A 27,725-nucleotide genomic window follows, 5' to 3' on the forward strand; every position below is an offset into this window, starting at 1 on the left:
TAATTGAGCGCATTGAGATAGCTGCACGCGCTCTAATCCATAACTGGGGGGATAGTGCCCTCTAGTGGTGAAACACTGGAACAGCAGGATTAGATCATTTTGTAAAACTTACATTTTTAAAAAATGAAATCACATGAAATATAAATTATCCCTGTGACTCATATAATAAAATTGGAGAAGATGACTAACCTCTGTCTATATAATTGCCAGCATGGTATGGTCTCGCACAATATCTGCACAGTGGGGAGACAGCTGGATAGAGGTAGTAGGTGTAATTACATACATCAGCTAAATATGCAGGACATACCCAGCTTAAGAAGAGATGAGCAACTGCCAGGCACCACCGGTACCAATGACCTTTACAGTCTGTATTTTCCATCAAAAAAAGTTTCCCTATGCCTATTCCATTAGTATCATCAGCACCCACTAATGCTATAAAACCTACTGCCTAATTTAAAAGTCTTTCAACACAATGTCCATTTTAGGTCCAGATGTGTTAATACATTTCTTAATCTATTGGCAATAAAATTAGCATATAAAATTCCCACTTTCTGTAGCAACCACTAGAGGGAGCTCAGGAGCAGACAGCACATTGCTCTCAGTGCATAACGGACTCCCTCTAGTGGTGGCACAAGGTAACCAGCATTTCATCATTTTAAAGCAAAACTATTTCAGTGCTGGACTGGTATCACTAATGTATGTTCCCTGCCTCTAGTCTTCTACTTACCAGCCGCTGTCTTCTTCTGTTATCCTTGCCACCAGGGCTGTGGAGTCAGTAAGCCAAACCTCCGACTCCTCAATTTCCATGACACCTACTCCCACTCCACCAAAATGGGCTCCGACTCCAACTCCGCAGCCCTGCTTGCCACTCCAGTCGTCTTCTGCAGGTTGTGACCTGCCGATTCTAAAAAATCACTTCTCAATGTAAGTCAATGAGTGCCAGAGCGAGGCCAGAACGAGGGTCTGATAGACTGACATTGAGAGATAGTGACAGTTCCCTCTGACTTCCGGTCAATCAGCAGCTGTGGTCGCATGATGGTGATGTGGGCCCGGAGCGGCAGCGGGAGAGCAGAAGATGACAGCTGATGAGTATACGATTAGGGTCAGGGAACAGGCATTAGTGATACAACTATAAAAAAAAAAAAAAACACTGGAGTGGTGCTTTAGATCTGACTGTATAATGGAGGAATATAGAAGGAGCAACTCCTCTAGTACAATGACTGATTACACCTCTATATACAGCAGATAACACAGGATCCACCATTCACAATAGGTGATGTCACAGCTCACCTCCTCCTCCTGTACAATGACTGATAACACCTCTATATACAGCAGATAGCACAGGATCCACCATTCACAATAGGTGATGTCACAGCTCACCTCCTCCTCCTGTACAATGACTGATAACACCTCTATATACAGTAGATAACACAGGATCCACCATTCACAATAGGTGATGTCACAGCTCACCCCCTCCTCCTGTACAATGACTGATTACACCTCTATATACAGTAGATAACATGGGATCCGCCATTCACAATAGGTTAAGTCACAGCTCACCTCCTCCTCCTGTACAATGACTGATAACACCTCTATATACAGCAGATAGCACAGGATCCACCATTCACAATAGGTGATGTCACAGCTCACCTCCTCCTCCTGTACAATGACTGATAACACCTCTATATACAGTAGATAACACAGGATCCACCATTCACAATAGGTGATGTCACAGCTCACCCCCTCCTCCTGTACAATGACTGATTACACCTCTATATACAGTAGATAACATGGGATCCGCCATTCACAATAGGTTAAGTCACAGCTCACCTCCTCCTCCTGTACAATGACTGATAACACCTCTATATACAGTAGATAACACAGGATCCACCATTCACAATAGGTGATATCACAGCTCACCTCCTCCTGTATAATGACTGATAACACCTCTATATACAGTAGATAACACAGGATCCACCATTCACAATAGGTGATATCACAGCTCACCTCCTCCTGTACAATGACTGATAACACCTCTATATACAGTAGATAACACAGGATCCACCATTCACAATAGGTGATATCACAGCTCACCTCCTCCTGTACAATGACTGATAACACCTCTATATACAGTAGATAACACAGGATCCACCATTCACAATAGGTGATATCACAGCTCACCTCCTCCTGTACAATGACTGATAACACCTCTATATACAGTAGATAACACAGGATCCACCATTCACAATAGGTAATATCACAGCTCACCTCCTCCTGTACAATGACTGATAACACCTCTATATACAGTAGATAACACAGGATCCACCATTCACAATAGGTGATATCACAGCTCACCTCCTCCTGTACAATGACTGATAACACCTCTATATACAGTAGATAAAACAGCATCCACCATTCACAATAGGTGATATCACAGCTCACCTCGTCCTGTATAATGACTGATAACACCTCTATATACAGTAGATAACACAGGATCCACCATTCACAATAGGTGATATCACAGCTCACATCCTCCTCTACAATGACTGATAACACCTCTATATACAGTAGATAACACAGGATCCACCATTCACAATAGGTTGTCACAGCTCACCTCCTCCTCCTGTACAATGACTGATAACACCTCTATATACAGTAGATAACAGGATCCACCATTCACAATAGGTGATATCACAGCTCACCTCCTCCTGTAGAATGACTGATAACACCTCTAAATACAGTAGATAACATGGGATCCGCCATTCACAATAGGTTAAGTCACAGCTCACCTCCTCCTCCTGTACAATGACTGATAACACCTCTATATACAGTAGATAAAACAGCATCCGCCATTCACAATAGGTGATATCACAGCTCACCTCCTCCTGTATAATGACTGATAACACCTCTATATACAGCAGATAACACAGGATCCACCAATCACAATAGGTGATGTCACAGCTCACCTTCTCCTCCTGTACAATGACTGATAACACCTTTATGTACAGTAGATAACACAGGATCCACCATTCACAATAGGTGATGTCACAGCTCACCTCCTCCTCCTGTACAATGACTGATAACTCCTCTATATACAGTAGATAAAACAGCATCCACCATTCACAATAGGTGATATCACAGCTCACCTCCTCCTGTAGAATGACTGATAACACCTCTATATACAGTAGATAAAACAGCATCCACCATTCACAATAGGTTAAGTCACAGCTCACCTCCTCCTGTACAATGACTGATAACACCTCTATATACAGTAGATAAAACAGCATCCACCATTCACAATAGGTGATATCACAGCTCACCTCCTCCTGTATAATGACTGATAACACCTCTATATACAGCAGATAACACAGGATCCACCAATCACAATAGGTGATGTCACAGCTCACCTCCTCCTCCTGTACAATGACTGAGAACACCTCTATATACAGTAGATAAAACAGCATCCGCCATTCACAATAGGTGATATCACAGCTCACCTCCTCCTGTATAATGACTGATAACACCTCTTTATACAGCAGATAACACAGGATCCACCAATCACAATAGGTGATGTCACAGCTCACCTTCTCCTCCTGTACAATGACTGATAACACCTTTATATACAGTAGATAACACAGGATCCACCATTCACAATAGGTGATGTCACAGCTCACCTCCTCCTCCTGTACAATGACTGATAACACCTCTATATACAGTAGATAACACAGGATCCACCATTCACAATAGGTGATGTCACAGCTCACCTCCTCCTCCTGTACAATGGCTGATAACACCTCTATATACAGTAGATAACACAGGATCCACCATTCACAATAGGTGATGTCACAGCTCACCTCCTCCTCCTGTACAATGGCTGATAACACCTCTATATACAGCAGATAACACAGGATCCACCAATCACAATAGGTGATGTCACAGCTCACCTCCTCCTCCTGTACAATGGCTGATAACACCTCTATATACAGCAGATAACACAGGATCCACCAATCACAATAGGTGATGTCACAGCTCACCTTCTCCTCCTGTACAATGACTGATAACACCTTTATGTACAGTAGATAACACAGGATCCACCATTCACAATAGGTGATGTCACAGCTCACCTCCTCCTCCTGTACAATGACTGATAACTCCTCTATATACAGTAGATAAAACAGCATCCACCATTCACAATAGGTGATATCACAGCTCACCTCCTCCTGTAGAATGACTGATAACACCTCTATATACAGTAGATAAAACAGCATCCACCATTCACAATAGGTTAAGTCACAGCTCACCTCCTCCTGTACAATGACTGATAACACCTCTATATACAGTAGATAAAACAGCATCCACCATTCACAATAGGTGATATCACAGCTCACCTCCTCCTGTATAATGACTGATAACACCTCTATATACAGCAGATAACACAGGATCCACCAATCACAATAGGTGATGTCACAGCTCACCTCCTCCTCCTGTACAATGACTGATAACACCTCTATATACAGTAGATAAAACAGCATCCGCCATTCACAATAGGTGATATCACAGCTCACCTCCTCCTGTATAATGACTGATAACACCTCTTTATACAGCAGATAACACAGGATCCACCAATCACAATAGGTGATGTCACAGCTCACCTTCTCCTCCTGTACAATGACTGATAACACCTTTATATACAGTAGATAACACAGGATCCACCATTCACAATAGGTGATGTCACAGCTCACCTCCTCCTCCTGTACAATGACTGATAACACCTCTATATACAGTAGATAACACAGGATCCACCATTCACAATAGGTGATGTCACAGCTCACCTCCTCCTCCTGTACAATGGCTGATAACACCTCTATATACAGTAGATAACACAGGATCCACCATTCACAATAGGTGATGTCACAGCTCACCTCCTCCTCCTGTACAATGACTGATAACACCTCTATATACAGTAGATAACACAGGATCCACCATTCACAATAGGTGATGTCACAGCTCACCTCCTCCTCCTGTACAATGACTGATAACACCTCTATATACAGCAGATAGCACAGGATCCACCATTCACAATAGGTGATGTCACAGCTCACCTCCTCCTCCTGTACAATGACTGATAACACCTCTATACACAGTAGATAATACAGGATCCACCATTCACAATAGATGATGTCACAGCTCACCTCCTTCTCCTGTACAGTGACTGATAACACCTCTATATGCAGTAGATAACACAGGATCCACCATTCACAATAGGTGATATCACAGCTCACCTCCTCCTCCTGTACAATGACTGATAACACCTCTATATACAGTAGATAACACAGGATCCGCCATTCACAATAGGTGATATCACAGCTCACCTCCTCCTGTACAATGACTGATAACACCACTATATACAGTAGATAACACAGGATCCACCACTTACAATAGGTGATATCACAGCTCACCTCCTCCTGTACAACGACTGATAACACCTCTATATACAGTACATAACACAGGATCCACCATTCACAATAGGTGATATCACAGCTCACCTCCTCCTGTACAATGACTGATAACACCTCTATATACAGTACATAACACAGGATCCACCATTCACAATAGGTGATATCACAGCTCACCTCCTCTTTTTACAATCACCTTTGCCCAAATAAGAACAAGACTGATATGAATCATGATACACACGTGGGAATTGACCGTTGTTGTGAACTCAAAGGTGGGGCAGATCCATGGAGGTCGCAACATCTTGGAAAGTGTGCAAAATGTACAGGACCTTAAAACCCTTTAACAAGCTTTCTGATATGTAAGATATGACTTATCTCTGTATCGTTTCTTCTGTCCTAGTAAAAAAGAGCAGATCCTGATGATTCCAACCGAGGCGTGTGGACGGTGCAGAATATTATTTACAGAGAACAGATATAGCAGAGCTGAATCCGAAATGGTTCTTTTGATCTGAACAGCTCAATTAGATGAATAATTGATTGCATCATTTTTGTTTCTAAGCTTTCGTCTAATTCAGCAAAATGTTTTGTGAATTTGGTGAATTCGTTTGAGTGCATTATGTAGTGAAAAAATGGACTCTACACAGTCATGTCAATTAGCAAGGAGGGGTGTAAATTTGTAAGGAGGGGTGTGAATGAGCAAGGAGGGGTGTGAATGAGCAAGGAGGGGTGTAAATTTGTAAGGAGGGGTGTGAATGAGCAAGGAGGGGTGTAAATGAGCAAGGAGGGGTGTAAATGAGCAAGGAGGGGTGTAAATTAGCAAGCTCACCTCCTCCTGTAGAATGACTGATAACACCTCTAAATACAGTAGATAACATGGGATCCGCCATTCACAATAGGTTAAGTCACAGCTCACCTCCTCCTCCTGTACAATGACTGATAACACCTCTATATACAGTAGATAAAACAGCATCCGCCATTCACAATAGGTGATATCACAGCTCACCTCCTCCTGTATAATGACTGATAACACCTCTATATACAGCAGATAACACAGGATCCACCAATCACAATAGGTGATGTCACAGCTCACCTTCTCCTCCTGTACAATGACTGATAACACCTTTATGTACAGTAGATAACACAGGATCCACCATTCACAATAGGTGATGTCACAGCTCACCTCCTCCTCCTGTACAATGACTGATAACTCCTCTATATACAGTAGATAAAACAGCATCCACCATTCACAATAGGTGATATCACAGCTCACCTCCTCCTGTAGAATGACTGATAACACCTCTATATACAGTAGATAAAACAGCATCCACCATTCACAATAGGTTAAGTCACAGCTCACCTCCTCCTGTACAATGACTGATAACACCTCTATATACAGTAGATAAAACAGCATCCACCATTCACAATAGGTGATATCACAGCTCACCTCCTCCTGTATAATGACTGATAACACCTCTATATACAGCAGATAACACAGGATCCACCAATCACAATAGGTGATGTCACAGCTCACCTCCTCCTCCTGTACAATGACTGAGAACACCTCTATATACAGTAGATAAAACAGCATCCGCCATTCACAATAGGTGATATCACAGCTCACCTCCTCCTGTATAATGACTGATAACACCTCTTTATACAGCAGATAACACAGGATCCACCAATCACAATAGGTGATGTCACAGCTCACCTTCTCCTCCTGTACAATGACTGATAACACCTTTATATACAGTAGATAACACAGGATCCACCATTCACAATAGGTGATGTCACAGCTCACCTCCTCCTCCTGTACAATGACTGATAACACCTCTATATACAGTAGATAACACAGGATCCACCATTCACAATAGGTGATGTCACAGCTCACCTCCTCCTCCTGTACAATGGCTGATAACACCTCTATATACAGTAGATAACACAGGATCCACCATTCACAATAGGTGATGTCACAGCTCACCTCCTCCTCCTGTACAATGGCTGATAACACCTCTATATACAGCAGATAACACAGGATCCACCAATCACAATAGGTGATGTCACAGCTCACCTCCTCCTCCTGTACAATGGCTGATAACACCTCTATATACAGCAGATAACACAGGATCCACCAATCACAATAGGTGATGTCACAGCTCACCTTCTCCTCCTGTACAATGACTGATAACACCTTTATGTACAGTAGATAACACAGGATCCACCATTCACAATAGGTGATGTCACAGCTCACCTCCTCCTCCTGTACAATGACTGATAACTCCTCTATATACAGTAGATAAAACAGCATCCACCATTCACAATAGGTGATATCACAGCTCACCTCCTCCTGTAGAATGACTGATAACACCTCTATATACAGTAGATAAAACAGCATCCACCATTCACAATAGGTTAAGTCACAGCTCACCTCCTCCTGTACAATGACTGATAACACCTCTATATACAGTAGATAAAACAGCATCCACCATTCACAATAGGTGATATCACAGCTCACCTCCTCCTGTATAATGACTGATAACACCTCTATATACAGCAGATAACACAGGATCCACCAATCACAATAGGTGATGTCACAGCTCACCTCCTCCTCCTGTACAATGACTGATAACACCTCTATATACAGTAGATAAAACAGCATCCGCCATTCACAATAGGTGATATCACAGCTCACCTCCTCCTGTATAATGACTGATAACACCTCTTTATACAGCAGATAACACAGGATCCACCAATCACAATAGGTGATGTCACAGCTCACCTTCTCCTCCTGTACAATGACTGATAACACCTTTATATACAGTAGATAACACAGGATCCACCATTCACAATAGGTGATGTCACAGCTCACCTCCTCCTCCTGTACAATGACTGATAACACCTCTATATACAGTAGATAACACAGGATCCACCATTCACAATAGGTGATGTCACAGCTCACCTCCTCCTCCTGTACAATGGCTGATAACACCTCTATATACAGTAGATAACACAGGATCCACCATTCACAATAGGTGATGTCACAGCTCACCTCCTCCTCCTGTACAATGACTGATAACACCTCTATATACAGTAGATAACACAGGATCCACCATTCACAATAGGTGATGTCACAGCTCACCTCCTCCTCCTGTACAATGACTGATAACACCTCTATATACAGCAGATAGCACAGGATCCACCATTCACAATAGGTGATGTCACAGCTCACCTCCTCCTCCTGTACAATGACTGATAACACCTCTATACACAGTAGATAATACAGGATCCACCATTCACAATAGATGATGTCACAGCTCACCTCCTTCTCCTGTACAGTGACTGATAACACCTCTATATGCAGTAGATAACACAGGATCCACCATTCACAATAGGTGATATCACAGCTCACCTCCTCCTCCTGTACAATGACTGATAACACCTCTATATACAGTAGATAACACAGGATCCGCCATTCACAATAGGTGATATCACAGCTCACCTCCTCCTGTACAATGACTGATAACACCACTATATACAGTAGATAACACAGGATCCACCACTTACAATAGGTGATATCACAGCTCACCTCCTCCTGTACAACGACTGATAACACCTCTATATACAGTACATAACACAGGATCCACCATTCACAATAGGTGATATCACAGCTCACCTCCTCTTTTTACAATCACCTTTGCCCAAATAAGAACAAGACTGATATGAATCATGATACACACGTGGGAATTGACCGTTGTTGTGAACTCAAAGGTGGGGCAGATCCATGGAGGTCGCAACATCTTGGAAAGTGTGCAAAATGTACAGGACCTTAAAACCCTTTAACAAGCTTTCTGATATGTAAGATATGACTTATCTCTGTATCGTTTCTTCTGTCCTAGTAAAAAAGAGCAGATCCTGATGATTCCAACCGAGGCGTGTGGACGGTGCAGAATATTATTTACAGAGAACAGATATAGCAGAGCTGAATCCGAAATGGTTCTTTTGATCTGAACAGCTCAATTAGATGAATAATTGATTGCATCATTTTTGTTTCTAAGCTTTCGTCTAATTCAGCAAAATGTTTTGTGAATTTGGTGAATTCGTTTGAGTGCATTATGTAGTGAAAAAATGGACTCTACACAGTCATGTCAATTAGCAAGGAGGGGTGTAAATTTGTAAGGAGGGGTGTGAATGAGCAAGGAGGGGTGTGAATGAGCAAGGAGGGGTGTAAATTTGTAAGGAGGGGTGTGAATGAGCAAGGAGGGGTGTAAATGAGCAAGGAGGGGTGTAAATGAGCAAGGAGGGGTGTAAATTAGCAAGGAGGGGTATAAATGAGCCAGGAGGGGTGTAAATTAGCAAGAAGGCATGTAAATTAGCAAGGAGGGGTGTAAATTAGCAAGGAGGGGCGCTAATTAGCAAGGAGGGGTGTAAATTTGTAAGGAGGGGTGTAAATTAGCAAGGAGGGGCGCAAGTTAGCAAGGATAGGGTGTAAATTTGTAAGGAGGGGTGTAAATTAGCAAGGAGGGGTGTAAATTAGCAAGGAGGGGTGTAAATTTGTAAGGAGGGGTGTAAATTAGCAAGGAGGGGCGCAAGTTAGCAAGGATGGGGTGTAAATTTGTAAGGAGGGGTGTAAATTAGCAAGGAGGGGTGTAAATTAGCAAGGAGGGGTGTAAATAAGCAAGGAGGGGTGTAAATTAGCAAGGAGGGGTGTAAATTAGCAAGGAGGGGTGTAAATTAGCAAGGAGGGGTGTAAATTAGCAAGGAGGGGTGTCAATTATTAAGGAAGGGTGTAAATTAGTAAGAAGTGTAAATTAGCAAGGAGGGGTGTAAATTAGTAAGGAGGAGGTTATTGTAATCAGGCCTGCCAAATTACACCTTAGCACTGGGGCCAGTGTTAATCTATGGGGCAGCTCCCATCATCCGTTTTTTTCTCGTCCGTATTACACTTGCGAGTGAAATCGCAGCATGCTGCTATTGTCCGCGTATCTCAGCTGAGAATCGCCATTAAAAGTCTATGGGTGCGAGAAAAGAAATCGCACACCACACGGACCATCAGTGTGACTTGCGAGAAATTCTCAGGCATTCGCAGGTGACAGGAAAGACTCAGCCATTATTTGCTCATTTTGCAAGTGTGTGAGAAAATCTCACCAAACAGATGAGATACGGATGACACACGGATACTTTTTTGAGAAAAAAACGCATCCTGTCATTGCACATGGATGAGACACGGATCACCATACGGAGAACATTTGTGCGATTCTCAGCAGACAAAATCGGACAGATTTTTTATACATTGTGCGTGACCCCAGCCTAAGGACTCAATCAGACACGGGACATGTGTCAATCTTTCAATTATAGTTTTTCTTTGTATGTTCCAATCTTGATTTTTGCGTACAATCACTGATGAAAAATCGCTGATGTCTGAATGAACCTTAAGGGCTCATTCACTCCACCGTATTTTTGATCCGAGTGCTGTCCGTAGAAAAAAAAAACGCACTTGGACCAATGTTACTCAATGGACGCAGTGCAAATGAGCATTTTTTTTTTCACTGTGCGAATCTGCACGCACAATTTTCATTCAAAAATCGGATCAGACTCGCCCATTCATGTCAGTGGGTGCGTAAAAAATCCGATGTCCTATGGAGCTACAGTCCAGCATCCGATATTTCCCCATACATTACAATTATAATACATTACAATTAACAAGTAGAAGGACGTAGATCTGGGTATTTATTATGATGGAATATAGGCTGAACTGGATGGACAAATGTCTTTTTTCGGCCTTACTAACTATGTTACTATGTTACTAATTCTGTAACATAGGAAACTGTAGGTGGTCTTGTAAATTATTAATAGCTGCTGCTGTAAAAAAAACGGATTGTGCATGCATGACAAGTGAAAAAAAAAATCCAGATTTTCAGGGGGAAATTCTGAACGATTTTTTCACACAAGTGTGTTTTTGGTCATAGACCTCGCTGGGTGGACACAGCGAGTGTGAATTACGGTACTTATTAGGCTACGTTCACATTTGCGTTGTGCGGTGCTGCGTCGGCGACACAACGCAAACCAAAACGCATGCAAAACGCATTGTTTTGTGACGCATGCGTCCTTTTTTGGCATGATTTTGGACGGAAAAAAAATGCAACTTGCTGCGTCCTCTGCGCCCTGACGCATGCGCCAAAAAAGACGCATGCGTCACAAAATGCAATGCAACGCATGTCCATGCGCCCCCATATTAAATATAGGGGCGCATGACGCATGCGTCGCCGCGGCTGCGCCCGACGCAGCCCGGCAGAACGCAAATGTGAACGTAGCCTAATGCAGCTATTAATTCTGCGATCCTCTGTCCTATATTTATGTATGGAACGCAGATATTCATGAAGCCTATAAATATACAAACACTCCAGGAGCCCCCGGGAGATTATTGGAAATCGCGTACCTGTGTATTCCTTCCATTACCACCATCCATAATCTAAATCCCCCAATTTTTTAAGTTGTAGTGTGATCCTCCCCGGCAGTAGTAGCCATCTGATAGCGAGTTACCTGCGTCCCAGTGTCATTGTGCAAAGATGATTACATCTGATTTCATCCACACTTCCAAAATAAGGCTGAACAATAAAAGACGAGATGAATACAAAAATAAATATTCGGTGCAAATTATTGATGAATAGTAAAAAAAAAAAAATGGTGCAAATTAGACCTAAAAAATTGGCGCACTATAAATGTAGTGTTCTATAATAACAAGGCCCAGTCCTTTCGTCTGCCCTTATTCACACTGAGGTCAACATTGACACATGGTAAGGTTTTAATATTAGACAGTGTAGGACCGTCCCTATCACAGTTACCTTGACGCAGTGGGATGGCTTTTTTGCTATTTTTTTTTATCAAAAAACAGTAGTACTAAAAACTCTGTGTTATTTAAATGCACTTTTGCTTTTTTACTTAGTTACATCAGGGTTTTCGCTTACTTTTTTCTCTTGTAGGTTTTAATGTTCTATAATAATGTAGATTTCCATCCAGTCCTGTGACTATATATCACGGTAGTGCGGATTTTGCATCAGATGTTAGTCTGTAGCCCTAATATATTCTCTGCTGGCCCGTTAGCTAGTGACAGTGTCAGAAGTCGCAGATTACAGCTGGACCAGTAACTGGGGTATCGCGGCGGGGCCAAGCTGGAACAGTTTTTGACCTTCCTTACCTTTCTGCATATAATGAGGACCCTAAGGACCCCCAGCTTTGTGATGTGTATGTTACACAGGAGCACATCCCCATCTCACACATCCTCGTGTTCTGGAGCGCTGGCCGAGACACTGCGCCTTAGGAGACTCCGCTCGCCCCATGTGAAGACTCTTAATAAATTAGGTTGAACGCTCCTGTAAGAGGTTAAACAAACTCCCTCATAATCCATCCTGTTGGGAAATAGCGGTATAATAGCATTGCTTTTATGTCATGGCGTTTTTGATCTATTTATACTGGGCTGTGCTGCCATCTAGTGGATTTATTGGGTAATAGCTCCCTAATAATGGTCGCATATCCCCGCGTCTGATCACTCTTTTTCTTATGTGGCCTCAGTTTTACATTCAATTTTTTTTTTTTTTTTTAAATTTTTAAATTTTTAAATTTTTTAAATTTTTTTTTTTTTATTTATCTGTTGACTCTTGGAACAAATCCGTGAAAAACAGATGGAAAGCTGAAGCACAAATGTCTTTCATGTTTCATCTGCGTTTAATGGATCTCCGTAAAATATAAAGGGAATCTCTCAGTGGGATCAATCCTCCTAAGCCGTCTGTATTGGCTGAATAAAATGACACCTTGATACCTGCGATCCGATGTTTTATTCCAGAGAAATCCACATTTTTCTTAATATGTAAATGAGCTGTTAAGATCTACGGGCCGGACATAGATCTCCCCGAGAATCTGCCTCCAGAGATTATTGTAAATGACAGGCAGCGTTACCAGTGTGAGACATGTCGGTCCAACAGAGCCTTTGAATTTCAGCATTTATCTTCTACAACCTTTGTGTACTGTTTCTGGCTGGAGAAGGAGTTAACTAAGAATCCATCAGTGAGTTGTAATTATTTAACGGTTGTTTTCCGAGCACTTCTCAGCTGATTTTTAAGATCACAAAGTCGAGATTAAGGTTGTTGTCATAAATCAGGTGATAGGAGTTCATTAAATTATGGGGCAGGCACGGCCATTAGACCTCGATCAATAGATCTAAAAATGAGCAAACCCAAACCGTCTCCAACAAATGCCAATGTGGAAGTTTCTTGTACAGACATGGCAGACATCGTCGGTGGCAGACAGTCGCCAAAAAGAGGCGCTCAGGGGGACGTCATGGGTCTCATTAGAAAAAACATGAATTTGTGATACTTTGTCAGGAGAGGTTTATGCGACATGTGGCCACCCGGTGGCTGTTACACAGAACTGCAGGCTCCGGAGGGTTTTCCCACAATGGTGCACTGCTGCACTGAAATGGTATCATGAGAGATCGGCGTCTGACTGTAGACTTATCGATTTCAACCCTATAAAAAGTCAGTCGGCACCACAGGGCTGGTCAAACCAAGCACAAGAGCTCGGTGCCCCCTCAGCATGGCCAAGCAGTTCACTGCAATTTTCGGGTGAAACCAAAAACATAAATAGGTAGGAACCCTAGAACAATAGAAGACCAAACCAGAAAAAACAAGGATCCCTAAAAAATAACTTTTAATAACAACAATTTAAAAAACCTCTATTTTTTCAAATACAATAAAAAAGTATATAATGTACCTAGAGAACCCTATAACGGACTACCATGAATCCTGCCTATCAGTGGAGGTTATAAAGGCACAGATGATTGGCCTCGGGGAGACCAAAACATCCAACACTGCGGAGACACCATCACGTGTTTCTCAACGCAGTGATTCCAGAACACTGCCCCCATCCCTTATGGGAAATATGCAGATGCAGGTAAAGAAGCTGCGGAGACACCATCACGTGTTTCTCGACGCAAGCAGTGAATAGCCAGGCCTTTCCCCGGGAAGGAACAACCACGGGAAGGGCAGCATCCTATGAAGGAAAGCCACCTATGCCAAGCATGGTATCCATCCACAGACAGCTGTTTCGGGGTTTTTGCCCCTCATCAGTGTGGAGTAGGAATCTGGCTATTAGGAGCAGTGCCTAGTAAAAAGCAGCTTCTTTACATGCATCTGCATATTTCCCATACGGGATGGGGGCAATGTTCTGGAATCACTGCGTTGAGAAACACGTGATGGTGTCTCCGCGGTGTTGGATGTTTTGGTCTCCCCGAGGCCAATCATCTGTGCCTTTATAGCCTTTTTACTAGGCACTGCTCCTAATAGCCAGATTCCTACTCCACACTGATGAGGGGCAAAAACCCCGAAACAGCTGTCTGTGGATGGATACCATGCTTGGCATAGGTGGCTTTCCTTCATAGGATGCTGCCCTTCCCGTGGTTGTTCCTTCCCGGGGAAAGGCCTGGCTATTCACTGCTTGCGTCGAGAAACACGTGATGGTTAGAGTTGAGCGACCTTGACCTTTTTAGAGTCGAGCCGGGTTTCGCGAAACCCGACTATCTCAAAAGTCGGGTCGAGTGAAATCGGCCGATTATGACGTAAAGTCGGGATCGACCGAAACATGAAACCCAATGCAAGTCAATGGGGCAGCATAGTCGGCAGTGAGTGGGGGCCAGGAAAACACCTAGAGTGCCCATTTTAATGTCAAAACCATCCATTCTTCTTAATGAAGCTTGTCAAGCGTAATTTACCTTATAATAATTGGAAGGCATTTGAAATTGGGGGTCATTTGGCTAAAGTTGTGTGGGGTAGGGCTGGTTCAAGTAATTAGTGGGCCCAGGAAATCTGGACCACGTCACGGCAGTGGAGCAGGGAGAGGTAAGTATTTCAACTTTGCAAGTGCTGTGATCCTGAGCAAGCAGGGGGGGCCCACTTGTTGGCATTGGCACTGGCACAGGGCCCCTCAAAGTACAGCGGTGTGTTTGCACGGCGGGGGCGCCTCCCACCGGCAGCAACACTTTTGCGTACTATGAGAGGCCCTGTGCCAGTGACGTCGCCAACTAGTATTCCTCCCCCCACCTGATGAAGGAACCTGCACTTTCATCTGCACCTTCCTCTTTGTCCCCGTGTAAGGTGGTATGGTATGCGGGAAGAGCAACCTGACTTTCAGCAGGGTCACAATGTTGTTGTGTAGCATGCACGGGGAATGTTGCGTTATGGGTCAATGTACCAGCAGACTCATCTATCACTGGCTGGGCAATGGGCACGATGAAGTGGAAACACAGATATAGGCCCAAAGAATAAAGTGGGCTAAATGCAGTTCAAAATTGGTAACACAGGAATAACCAGGGGGCATTGCAGTGGAGGACAACTGGAATGAGAGGCTGACACAGAGAGTAGGGCCAAATCAGTAAGTAGTCGAAATGCAGTTCAAAATTGGCAACCGTAGTAAACAGGCGGCACAGCTTTGTTCAGTGGAGGAGAACAGCAAGGAGTGGCAGACACCGATAGTAGGCCTCAACCCAACTAGTAGGCCAAATGCAGTCTAACATTAACAACTACTTAACGAGAGCCTGAAAATGGAATTTCAGGACAGGAAACCAGGAGAACAGCAAGGAGTGGCAGACACCGATAGTAGGCCCCAAACCAACTAGTACGCCAAATGCAGTTGTTCCATTTAACCACAATTTAATGAGAGCCTGAAGATAGAAGCTCAGGAAAGGCAACCTGGGGAACACCTTGGAGTGTAACACACCATCTCTCTCCACCCCATACCCATTTTGTAGGCCTAATGCAGTGTACTTTTCTACAACTACTAAACGAGAGTCGGAAGACCGAAGCAATGGCAAGGAAACCTGGGGAACACCTTGGAGTGTAACACACCATCTCTCTCCACCCCATACCCAATTTGTAGGCCTAATGCAGTGTAGTTTCCAAGAACTACTAAACGAGAGCCGGAAGATCGAAGCTCAGGAAAGGCAACCTGGGGAACACCTTGGAGTGTAACACACCCTCTCTCTACACCCCATACCCAATTTGAAGGCCTAATGCAGTGTAGTTTCCAAGAACTACTAAACGAGAGCCGGAAGATCGAAGCTCAGGAAAGGCAACCTGGGGAACACCTTGGAGTGTAACACACCCTCTCTCTACACCCCATACCCAATTTGAAGGCCTAATGCAGCGTACTTTCCAACAACTACTAAACGAGAGCCGGAAGATCGAAGCTCAGGAAAGGCAACCTGGGGAACACCTTGGAGTGTAACAAACCCGCTCTCTACACCCCATACCCAATTTGTAGGCCTAATGCAGCGTAGTTTCCGACAACTACTAAACGAGAGCATGAAGATCGAAGCTCAGGAAAGGCAACCTGGGGAACACCTTGGAGTGTAACACACCCTCTCTCTACACCCCATACCCAATTTGAAGGCCTAATGCAGTGTAGTTTCCAAGAACTACTAAACGAGAGCCGGAAGATCGAAGCTCAGGAAAGGCAACCTGGGGAACACCTTGGAGTGGAACACACCATCTCTCTACACCCCATACCCAATTTGAAGGCCTAATGCAGCGTAGTTTCCAACAACTACTAAACGAGAGCCGGAAGATCGAAGCTCAGGAAAGGCAACCTGGGGAACACCTTGGAGTGTAACACAACGTCTCTCTACACCACGGAAGGGCTGATTCTTAGGAAGGAAGGCTGTTGGAAATAAGCATTGTGCGTCCGAGGGTGATTATATTCTTATTAGGTATATACTCACCCTCGGACGCGCCCTGCTTCTTTATTTGGAATGAATGTTTATTTGCAATGTGGTGTTGACTTTCTCTATTATTTTGGTAATTAATGATTTTATTATTTTCATTGTTTTGCATCTTCTCGGCAATAATATAAAGAAGACGCGACAGGACAACACTCGGTGGATGCCATATCTGTGTTTTCAATTTAAAAAACCTTTCAGTTAACTACTTGCAGGAGAAAGTAATTGTAGCTGGTGGCCATTTTTAGTACTGTACCAGATTTTAGTTGTGTGTTTGTTTTTAATGTTAAAATGTCTGCATTTGATATCTCACCAGTATTTTCTTTTTTATAAGCAAAATACTTTTTTTTTTATTTTATGATGTTGGTTCAAGGGGTACACGGGCAGCAGTAGACAGGTCAGTGGAGGCCTAGTGGAAGGATGGACCGCAGACAGGCTTCGAAGCCCTAACATAATAAATTGGGCTGCCTGTAGGCAATTTAAAATTGGTTCCAGGGGAACACGGGCAGCAGTAGACAGGTCAGTGGAGGCCTAGAGGAAGGAGGGACCGCAGATGCGCCAATGTTTCCCCCATACCAAATTTGTAGGCCTAATGCAGTGTAGTTTCCAACAACTACTAAACGAGAGCCGGAATATCGAAGCTCAGGAAAGGCAACCTGGGGAACACCTTGGAGTGTAACACACCCTCTCTCTACACCCCATACCCAATTTGAAGGCCTAATGCAGTGTAGTTTCCAAGAACTACTAAACGAGAGCCGGAAGATCGAAGCTCAGGAAAGGCAACCTGGGGAACACCTTGGAGTGTAACACACCCTCTCTCTACACCCCATACCCAATTTGAAGGCCTAATGCAGCGTAGTTTCCAACAACTACTAAACGAGAGCCGGAAGATCGAAGCTCAGGAAAGGCAACCTGGAGAACACCTTGGAGTGTAACAAACCCTCTCTCTACACCCCATACCCAATTTGTAGGCCTAATGCAGCGTAGTTTCCGACAACTACTAAACGAGAGCATGAAGATCGAAGCTCAGGAAAGGCAACCTGGGGAACACCTTGGAGTGTAACACACCCTCTCTCTACACCCCATATCCAATTTGAAGGCCTAATGCAGTGTAGTTTCCAAGAACTACTAAACGAGAGCCGGAAGATCGAAGCTCAGGAAAGGCAACCTGGGGAACACCTTGGAGTGGAACACACCATCTCTCTACACCCCATACCCAATTTGAAGGCCTAATGCAGCGTAGTTTCCAACAACTACTAAACGAGAGCCGGAAGATCGAAGCTCAGGAAAGGCAACCTGGGGAACACCTTGGAGTGTAACACAACGTCTCTCTACACCACGGAAGGGCTGATTCTTAGGAAGGAAGGCTGTTGGAAATAAGCATTGCGCGTCCGAGGGTGATTATATTCTTATTAGGTATATACTCACCCTCGGACGCGCCCTGCTTCTTTATTTGGAATGAATGTTTATTTGCAATGTGGTGTTGACTTTCTCTATTATTTTGGTAATTAATGATTTTATTATTTTCATTGTTTTGCATCTTCTCGGCAATAATATAAAGAAGACGCGACAGGACAACACTCGGTGGATGCCATATCTGTGTTTTCAATTTAAAAAACCTTTCAGTTAACTACTTGCAGGAGAAAGTAATTGTAGCTGGTGGCCATTTTTAGTACTGTACCAGATTTTAGTTGTGTGTTTGTTTTTAATGTTAAAATGTCTGCATTTGATATCTCTCCAGTATTTTCTTTTTTATAAGCAAAATACTTATTTTTATATTTTCTGATGTTGGTTCCAGGGGTACACGGGCAGCAGTGGTGTGGTCAGTGGAGGCCTAGTGGAAGGAGTGACCACAGACAGGCATCGAAGGCCTAAAATAATAACACATGGCTGTAGGCAATTTTAAATTGGTTCCAGGGGTACACGGGCAGCAGTGCCCTGGTCAGTGTAGTAGTAGTTGAAAGAATGGACCGCAGACAGGCATCGAAGGCCTAAAATAAAAAAATTGGGCTGGCTGTAGGCAATTTTAAATTGGTTCCAGGGGTACACGGGCAGCAGTGGTGTGGTCAGTGGAGGCCTAGTGGAAGGAGTGACCACAGACAGGCATCGAAGGCCTAAAATAATAACACATGGCTGTAGGCAATTTTAAATTGGTTCCAGGGGTACACGGGCAGCAGTGCCCTGGTCAGTGTAGTAGTAGTTGAAAGAATGGACCGCAGACAGGCATCGAAGGCCTAAAATAAAAAAATTGGGCTGGCTGTAGGCAATTTTAAATTGGTTCCAGGGGTACACGGGCAGCAGTGGTGTGGTCAGTGGAGGCCTAGTGGAAGGAGTGACCGCAGACAGGCATCGAAGGCCTAAAATAATAACACATGGCTGTAGGCAATTTTAAATTGGTTCCAGGGGTACACGGGCAGCAGTGGTGTGGTCAGTGGAGGCCTAGTGGAAGGAGTGACCGCAGACAGGCATCGAAGGCCTAAAATAATAACACATGGCTGTAGGCAATTTTAAATTGGTTCCAGGGGTACACGGGCAGCAGTGCCCTGGTCAGTGTAGTAGTAGTTGAAAGAATGGACCGCAGACAGGCATCGAAGGCCTAAAATAAAAAAATTGGGCTGGCTGTAGGCAATTTTAAATTGGTTCCAGGGGTACACGGGCAGCAGTGGTGTGGTCAGTGGAGGCCTAGTGGAAGGAGTGACCGCAAACAGGCATCGAAGGCCTAAAATAATAACACATGGCTGTAGGCAATTTTAAATTGGTTCCAGGGGTACACGGGCAGCAGTGGTGTGGTCAGTGGAGGCCTAGTGGAAGGAGTGACCGCAGACAGGCATCGAAGGCCTAAAATAATAACACATGTCTGTAGGCAATTTTAAATTGGTTCCAGGGGTACACGGGCAGCAGTGGTGTGGTCAGTGGAGGCCTAGTGGAAGGAGTGACCACAGACAGGCATCGAAGGCCTAACATAACAAAAATGTCAATACAATGGTATTGTCAGTGGCAGGCATTGAAGGATGTCAGCGCATAGACTAAACATTGGTGGAGCTGTGAGATAATTTTGCAAGTGGTAGAGCACTGTTTGAGCTGGGGTGGGGGGAAACTGTCTTGTGGCCGGCGGTACAGGCCCAGGGCCCCTCATATTACAACGGTGTGTCTGACGTTGGGTGCGCACCACCACTGCCAGAGACACTTTATTGTACTAGGAGGGACCCAGTGGCAGTGCCGTCGACCAAAAGCGGGCTCACCCACCTCTTCAGACAAACTGCACTCTCACGGGTGCTGTCGCCAAGTGTCGATACCACGGCCCCGTGTGGGGAGTTTGGCCATTTAGTGAGGTGTAAACATGTCGTATGCTGGACAATCAGGTGCTGAAAATTACGAGATTGGAAAAGGCATTCAGAATAGTCCACAGGCAAGACCTTTTCATAGGAAAGCTAGGTGTCAGCCGGGCAAGGTGGGGCAAAAGATTTCGAAATCCAGTTGTGGTTCATTTTAATGAAGGTTAGATCATCTACATTTTGGGTAGCCAGACGAGTCCTTTTTTCTGTTAGTATTGAACCTGCAGCACTGAATACTCTTTCTGATAGGACACTAGCTGCCGGGCAAGCAAGCTCCTGCAATGCATATTCTGCCAATTCTGGCCAGGTGTCTAATTTTGATGCCCAGTAATCAAATGGGAATGACGGTTGAGGGAGAACATCGATAAGGGATGAAAAATAGTTTGTAACCATACTGGACAAATGTTGTCTCCTGTCACTTTGAATTGATGCTGCAGTACCTGTCCTGTCTGCGGTCATAGCAAAATCACTCCACAACCTGGTCAGAAAACCCCTCTGGCCAACGCCACTTCTGATTTCTGCCCCTCTAACTCCTCTGGTCTGCTGGCCCCTGCAGCTCGTGTGAGAACGATCACGGGCGCTGTGTGCAGGGAATGCCAGAAGCAAACGGTCAACAAGAGTTGATTGTTTGGTTGCTAATATTAGTTCAAGTTCTCATGTGGCATTATATTTTGCAATTTGCCTTTATAGCGAGGATCAAGGAGGCAGGCCAACCAGTAATCGTCATCATTCATCATTTTAGTTATGCGTGTGTCCCTTTTGAGGATACGTAAGGCATAATCCGCCATGTGGGCCAAAGTTCCAGTTCTCAAATCTGCGGTTGTGCTTGGTTGAGGGGTAGTTTCAGGCAAATCAACGTCACTTGTGTCCCTCAAAAAACCAGAACCCGGCCTTGCCGCGCCACCAATTTCCAGTGGCCCCGGAAAAGCTTCCTCATTAAAAATATAATCATCCCCATCATCCTCCTCGTCCTCCTCCTCCTCTTCGCCCGCTACCTCGTCCTGTACACTGCCCTGGCCAGACAATGGCTGACTGTCATCAAGGCTTTCCTCTTCCTCAGCTGCAGACGCCTGATCCTTTATGTGCGTCAAACTTTGCATCAGCAGACGCATTAGGGGGATGCTCATGCTTATTATGGCGTTGTCTGCACTAACCAGCCGTGTGCATTCCTCAAAACACTGAAGGACTTGACACATGTCTTGAATCTTCGACCACTGCACACCTGACAACTCCATGTCTGCCATCCTACTGCCTGCCCGTGTATGTGTATCCTCCCACAAAAACATAACAGCCCGCCTCTGTTCACACAGGCTCTGAAGCATGTGCAGTGTTGAGTTCCACCTTGTTGCAACGTCTATGATTAGGCGATGCTGGGGAAGGTTCAAAGAACGCTGATAGGTCTGCATACGGCTGGAGTGTACGGGCGAACGGCGGATATGTGAGCAAAGTCCACGCACTTTGAGGAGCAGGTCGGATAACCCCGGATAACTTTTCAGGAAGCACTGCACCACCAGGTTTAAGGTGTGAGCCAGGCAAGGAATGTGTTTCAGTTGGGAAAGGGAGATGGCAGCCATGAAATTCCTTCCGTTATCACTCACTACCTTGCCTGCCTCAAGATCTACAGTGCCCAGCCACGACTGCGTTTCTTTCTGCAAGAACTCGGACAGAACTTCCGCGGTGTGTCTGTTGTCGCCCAAACACTTCATAGCCAATACAGCCTGCTGACGTTTGCCAGTAGCTGCCCCATAATGGGAGACCTGGTGTGCAACAGTGGCAGCTGCGGATGGAGTGGTTGTGCGACTGCGGTCTGTGGACGAGCTCTCGCTTCTGCAGGAGGACGAAGAGGAGGAGGAGGGGGTGCGAACGGCTACAGCCAATTGTTTCCTAGACCGTGGGCTAGGCAGAACTGTCCCAAACTTGCTGTCCCCTGTGGACCCTGCATCCACCACATTTACCCAGTGTGCCGTGATGGACACGTAACGTCCCTGGCCATGCCTACTGGTCCATGCATCTGTTGTCAGGTGCACCTTTGTGCTCACAGATTGCCTGAGTGCATGGACAATGCGCTCTTTAACATGCTGGTGGAGGGCTGGGATGGCTTTTCTGGAAAAAAAGTGTCGACTGGGTAGCTCGTAGCGTGGTACAGCGTAGTCCATCAGGGCTTTGAAAGCTTCGCTTTCAACTAACCGGTAGGGCATCATCTCTAACGAGATTAGTCTAGCTATGTGGGCGTTCAAACCCTGTGTACGCGGATGCGAGGCTAAGTACTTCCTTTTTCTAACCATAGTCTCATGTAGGGTGAGCTGGACTGGAGAGCTGGAGATCGTGGAACTAGCGGGGGTGCCGGTGGACATGGCAGACTGAGAGACGGTGGGAGATGGTATTGTTGCCACCGGTGCCCTAGATGCAGTGTTTCCTACTACGAAACTGGTGATTCCCTGACCCTGACGGCTTTGGCCTGGCAAAGAAACCTGCACAGATACTGCAGGTGGTGCGGAAAATGGTGGCCCTACACTGCCGGAAGGGATGTTGCGTTGCTGACTAGCTTCATTGGCCGAGGGTGCTACAACCTTAAGGGACGTTTGGTAGTTAGTCCAGGCTTGCAAATGCATGGTGGTTAAATGTCTATGCATGCAACTTGTATTGAGACTTTTCAGATTCTGTCCTCTGCTTAAGGTAGTTGAACATTTTTGACAGATGACTTTGCGCTGATCAATTGGATGTTGTTTAAAAAAATGCCAGACTGCACTCTTTCTAGCATCGGATACCTTTTCAGGCATTGCAGACTGAGCTTTAACCGGATGGCCACGCTGTCCTCCAACAGGTTTTAGCTTTGCCACGCGTTTTGGGCAAGATACGGGCCCGGCAGATGGAACCTGTTGCGATGTTGATGCCTGCTGCGGCCCCTCCTCCTCCGCTTCAGAACTGCTGCCGCCTGCACCCTGTTCCCCCAATGGCTGCCAATCGGGGTCAAGAACTGGGTCATCTATTACCTCTTCTTGTAGCTCGTGTGCAACTTCGTCTGTGTCACCGTGTCGGTCGGTGGTATAGCGTTCGTGATGGGGCAACATAGTCTCATCAGGGTCTGATTCTTGATCAGCACCCTGCGAGGGCAATGTTGTGGTCTGAGTCAAAGGACCAGGATAGTAGTCTGGCTGTGGCTGTGCATCAGTGCACTCCATGTCAGATTCAACTTGTAATGGGCATGGACTGTTAACTGCTTCACTTTCTAAGCCAGGGACGGTATGTGTAAAGAGCTCCATGGAGTAACCCGTTGTGTCGCCTGCTGCATTCTTCTCTGTTGTTGTTTTTGCTGAAGAGGACAAGGAAGCGACTTGTCCCTGACCGTGAACATCCACTAACGACGCGCTGCTTTGACATTTACCAGTTTCACGAGAGGAGGCAAAAGAGCTAGAGGCTGAGTCAGCAAGATAAGCCAAAACTTGCTCTTGCTGCTCCGGCTTTAAAAGCGGTTTTCCTACTCCCAGAAAAGGGAGCGTTCGAGGCCTTGTGTAGCCAGACGACGAACCTGGCTCCACAGCTCCAGACTTAGGTGCAATATTTTTTTTCCCACGACCAGCTGATGCTCCACCACTACCACTACCCTCATTACCAGCTGACAATGAACGCCCCCGGCCACGACCTCTTCCACCAGACTTCCTCATTGTTTTAAAAACGTTACCAAACGAACGGTATTTGTTGCTGTCACACAACTTACACGGTGAGCTATAACTTCAGTATGATTTAGCTACCCCTTTACAGGTGGGTGAGACCACAACGAAAATCAGCCACAATGTTACACACTCTGTTGTTGTTGGCAACAAATGAGATGGCACACACGCAGGACTGTCACTGAAGCGCAAATGTAAATATTTATCTCCCACTGATTTGTGTTTGTTTTTTTTAAAAGGGAGACTTCTGAAAAAAAAAAATTAAAAAAAAATTATTTTTTACAGAAGAATTTATAAAACAAATAAAATGAAATGATTGTTTCAGGGAGAATTTAGGAAAAAAAAAAAAAAAAAAGGCTTTGTAGGGCCCACTGAGTGAGAGAGGACACACACAGGAGTCAGGAGTGGCACACAAGCCCAGAGGCCAATATTAATCTCCCACCGATTGATTTAGTTATTTTTTTTGGTAGATTTTGGAACCCAAATCAAGCAAAAAAATTAATAGGCTTTCTATGGCCCACTGAGTGAGAGATGGCACACACAGGAGTAAGGAGTGGCACACAAGCCCTGAGGCCAATATTTTTCTCCCACTGATTGATGTAGTGATTTTTTCAGGTAGATTTTGGAACCCAAATCAAGCAAAAAAATAAATAGGCTTTCTATGGCCCACTGAGTGAGAGATGACACAGACAGAGATGGCACTCTAGCAGAAATGTCAATCTTAATCTCCCACAAAAAAAAAAAAAAGGAACTGTCCTTCAATTACTATCTCCTTGCAGTAATCTCAGCCAGGTATGGCAGGCAGCAATAAGGAGTGGACTGATGCACAAATTAAATAAAAAGTGTGGACAAACAAACAAACAAGATAGCTGTGCAGAAAGGAAGGAACAAGAGGATTTGTGCTTTGAAAAAAGCAGTTGGTTTGCACAGCGGCGTACACACAGCAATGCAGCTATCAGGGAGCCTTCTAGGGCAGCCCAATGAGCTACAGCGCTGAGGGGAAAAAAAAAAATGTAGCTTCCACTGTCCCTGCACACCGAAGGTGGTGTTGGGCAGTGGAAATCGCTACAGCACAAGCGGTTTGGTGGTTAATGGACCCTGCCTAACGCTATCCCTGCTTCTGACGAAGCGGCAGCAACCTCTCCCTAAGCTCAGATCAGCAGCAGTAAGATGGCGGTCGGCGGGAACGCCCCTTTATAGCCCCTGTGACGCCGCGGACAGCAAGCCAATCACTGCAATGCCCTTCTCTAAGATGGTGGGGACCAGGACCTATGTCATCACGCTGCCCACACTCTGCGTTTACCTTCATTGGCTGAGAAATGGCGCTTTTCGCGTCATTGAAACGCGACTTTGGCGCGAAAGTCGCGTACCGCATGGCCGACCCCGCACAGGGGTCGGATCGGGTTTCATGAAACTCGACTTCGCCAAAAGTCGGCGACTTTTGAAAATGTTCGACCTGTTTCGCTCAACCCTAGTGATGGTGTCTCCGCAGCTTCTTTACATGTATCGGTGGAGGTTGGCACCCTAATTTTCCGCGGTAGGCGCCCCCACTCCTCGACGGCTCACCCTATTCAATCCCTAGCTGAACCTGCAATATAGGAAACCTGGTGAGCCCTAAAGCTCAATCCTATACTGATAACTGCCTGACAGTGGAGGTAGACACCCTAATTTACTGCGGTAGGCGCCCCCACTCCTCGGCGGCTGACCCTAGGGTCCCTTACAATCCCTACAGTAAGGATAGACAAAAGATCATGTACCAAATACACCTCCGATACCCGTGAAAAAAAAAACGAAAAAATGAAAAAATAAATATAAAAAATTAGTAAAAAGAAAAAAAGAAATTGATTATGAGTGCAGCTCTATATGGCAATGTAGAGTGCAGCGTAATAATGTATAATACCATAGATATACCCTCAAAAATAACCGGGTAAAACGGAGTGCAAAGATACGTTTTGTCCAAATCGAATTTTCCTGAACAGCACCGGAGTGCAATAATGAACAGATATTGTATGATGACAAATGTATTTTAAACACACTTTTAAACAGACGTCCCGGGACCCTAGGGTGATCCGCCGAGGAGTGGGGGCGCCTACCGCAGTAAATTAGGGTGTCTACCTCCACTGTCAGGCAGTTATCAGTATAGGATTGAGCTTTAGGGCTCACCAGGTTTCCTGTATTGCAGGTTCAGCTAGGGATTGAATAGGGTGAGCCGTCGAGGAGTGGGGGCGCCTACCGCGGTAAATTAGGGTGCCAACCTCCACTGATAGGCAGGATTCATGGTAGTCCGTTATAGGGTTCTCTAGGTACATTATATACTTTTTTTTATTGTATTTGAAAAAATAGAGTCTTTTTAAATTGTTGTTATTAAAAGTTATTTTTTAGGGATCCTTGTTTTTTTCTGGTTTGGTCTTCACTGCAATTTTCCACTGCTTTTTTTTTTTTTTTTTTTATCTACATCCTCCTGTAAAGCCAAAGCTGTTTGGGGCTCATTCAGACATCCAACTTTTCCACGTTTCTGATCAGAGCCTGGTCTGAGCACCATCCAATTTTTTAATTTATGGGGAAATTGAAGAAAAAAAAAAAAAAAAAGTCTCCTGAGTCCTGACAGCCCATGTAAATCGGATGTCATCATCCGATTTTTTTTTTTTTTTTTCCCGGAGCCATTGACGATTTGTGACATGATAGCTCTCGTATGTAAAAGTCGGACATGTAAGTGAGGCCTCAATTAAAGGAGAGGGGGCGGTGAGAGATGGTTGGAGCCAAAAATGTTCCCAAAAAAATAATTTCCTTTTACAATTTGCTGTACATGGTTAAAATGATGCAAGCAAAATAAAATGTAATTTCCACAGATTTGCTTTATTTTTATTCATTATTGGTATTTTTTATGTTTTTTATTTTTATTCATTATTGGTAATTTTTTTTTTTTTTGCATTCGTTATTGGTAATTTATTTTTATTCATAATTTTTTTTATTATTCATTATTGGTAATTTTTTTTATTTTTATTCATTATTGGTATTTTTTTATTTGTATTAATTATTGGTAATTTTTTTATCTTTGTATTCATTATTGGTAATTTATTTTTATTCATTATTGTTTTTTTATTACTCATTGTTGGTATTTTTTTATTTTTATTCATTATTGGTATTTTTTTTAATTCATTATTGGTATTTTTTTTTTTTTATTCATTATTGGTAAAAAAAATATTTGTATTCATTATTGGTAATTTATTTTTATTCATTATTGTTTTTTTATTACTCATTGTTGGTATTTTTTTATTTTTATTCATTATTGGTATTTTTTTTAATTCATTATTGGTATTTTTTTTTTTTTATTCATTATTGGTAAAAAAAATATTTGTATTAATTATTGGTAATTTTTTTAAATGTTTTGTTCATTTTTGGCAATTTTTTATTTTTTTGCTTATATTCCATAAATACATTTACATTCGGTTCTTTTTGTTTTCTTTCTTTTTTTTTTATTTGTGGGAATTTAGAATAATCA

At 44.1% G+C, this 27,725-nt stretch overlaps 1 protein-coding gene across 1 annotated transcript in view; it reads left to right on the plus strand.

The window, feature by feature from the left end:
- The window catches only part of ARHGAP42 (Rho GTPase activating protein 42), a 374,547-nt gene that overhangs the window by 297,220 nt on the left and 49,602 nt on the right, over positions 1-27,725 (plus strand). The window lies entirely within an intron of this gene.

This window comes from Ranitomeya imitator, chromosome 3 (assembly GCF_032444005.1).
Source record: "Ranitomeya imitator isolate aRanImi1 chromosome 3, aRanImi1.pri, whole genome shotgun sequence".
Lineage (NCBI taxonomy): Eukaryota > Metazoa > Chordata > Amphibia > Anura > Dendrobatidae > Ranitomeya > Ranitomeya imitator.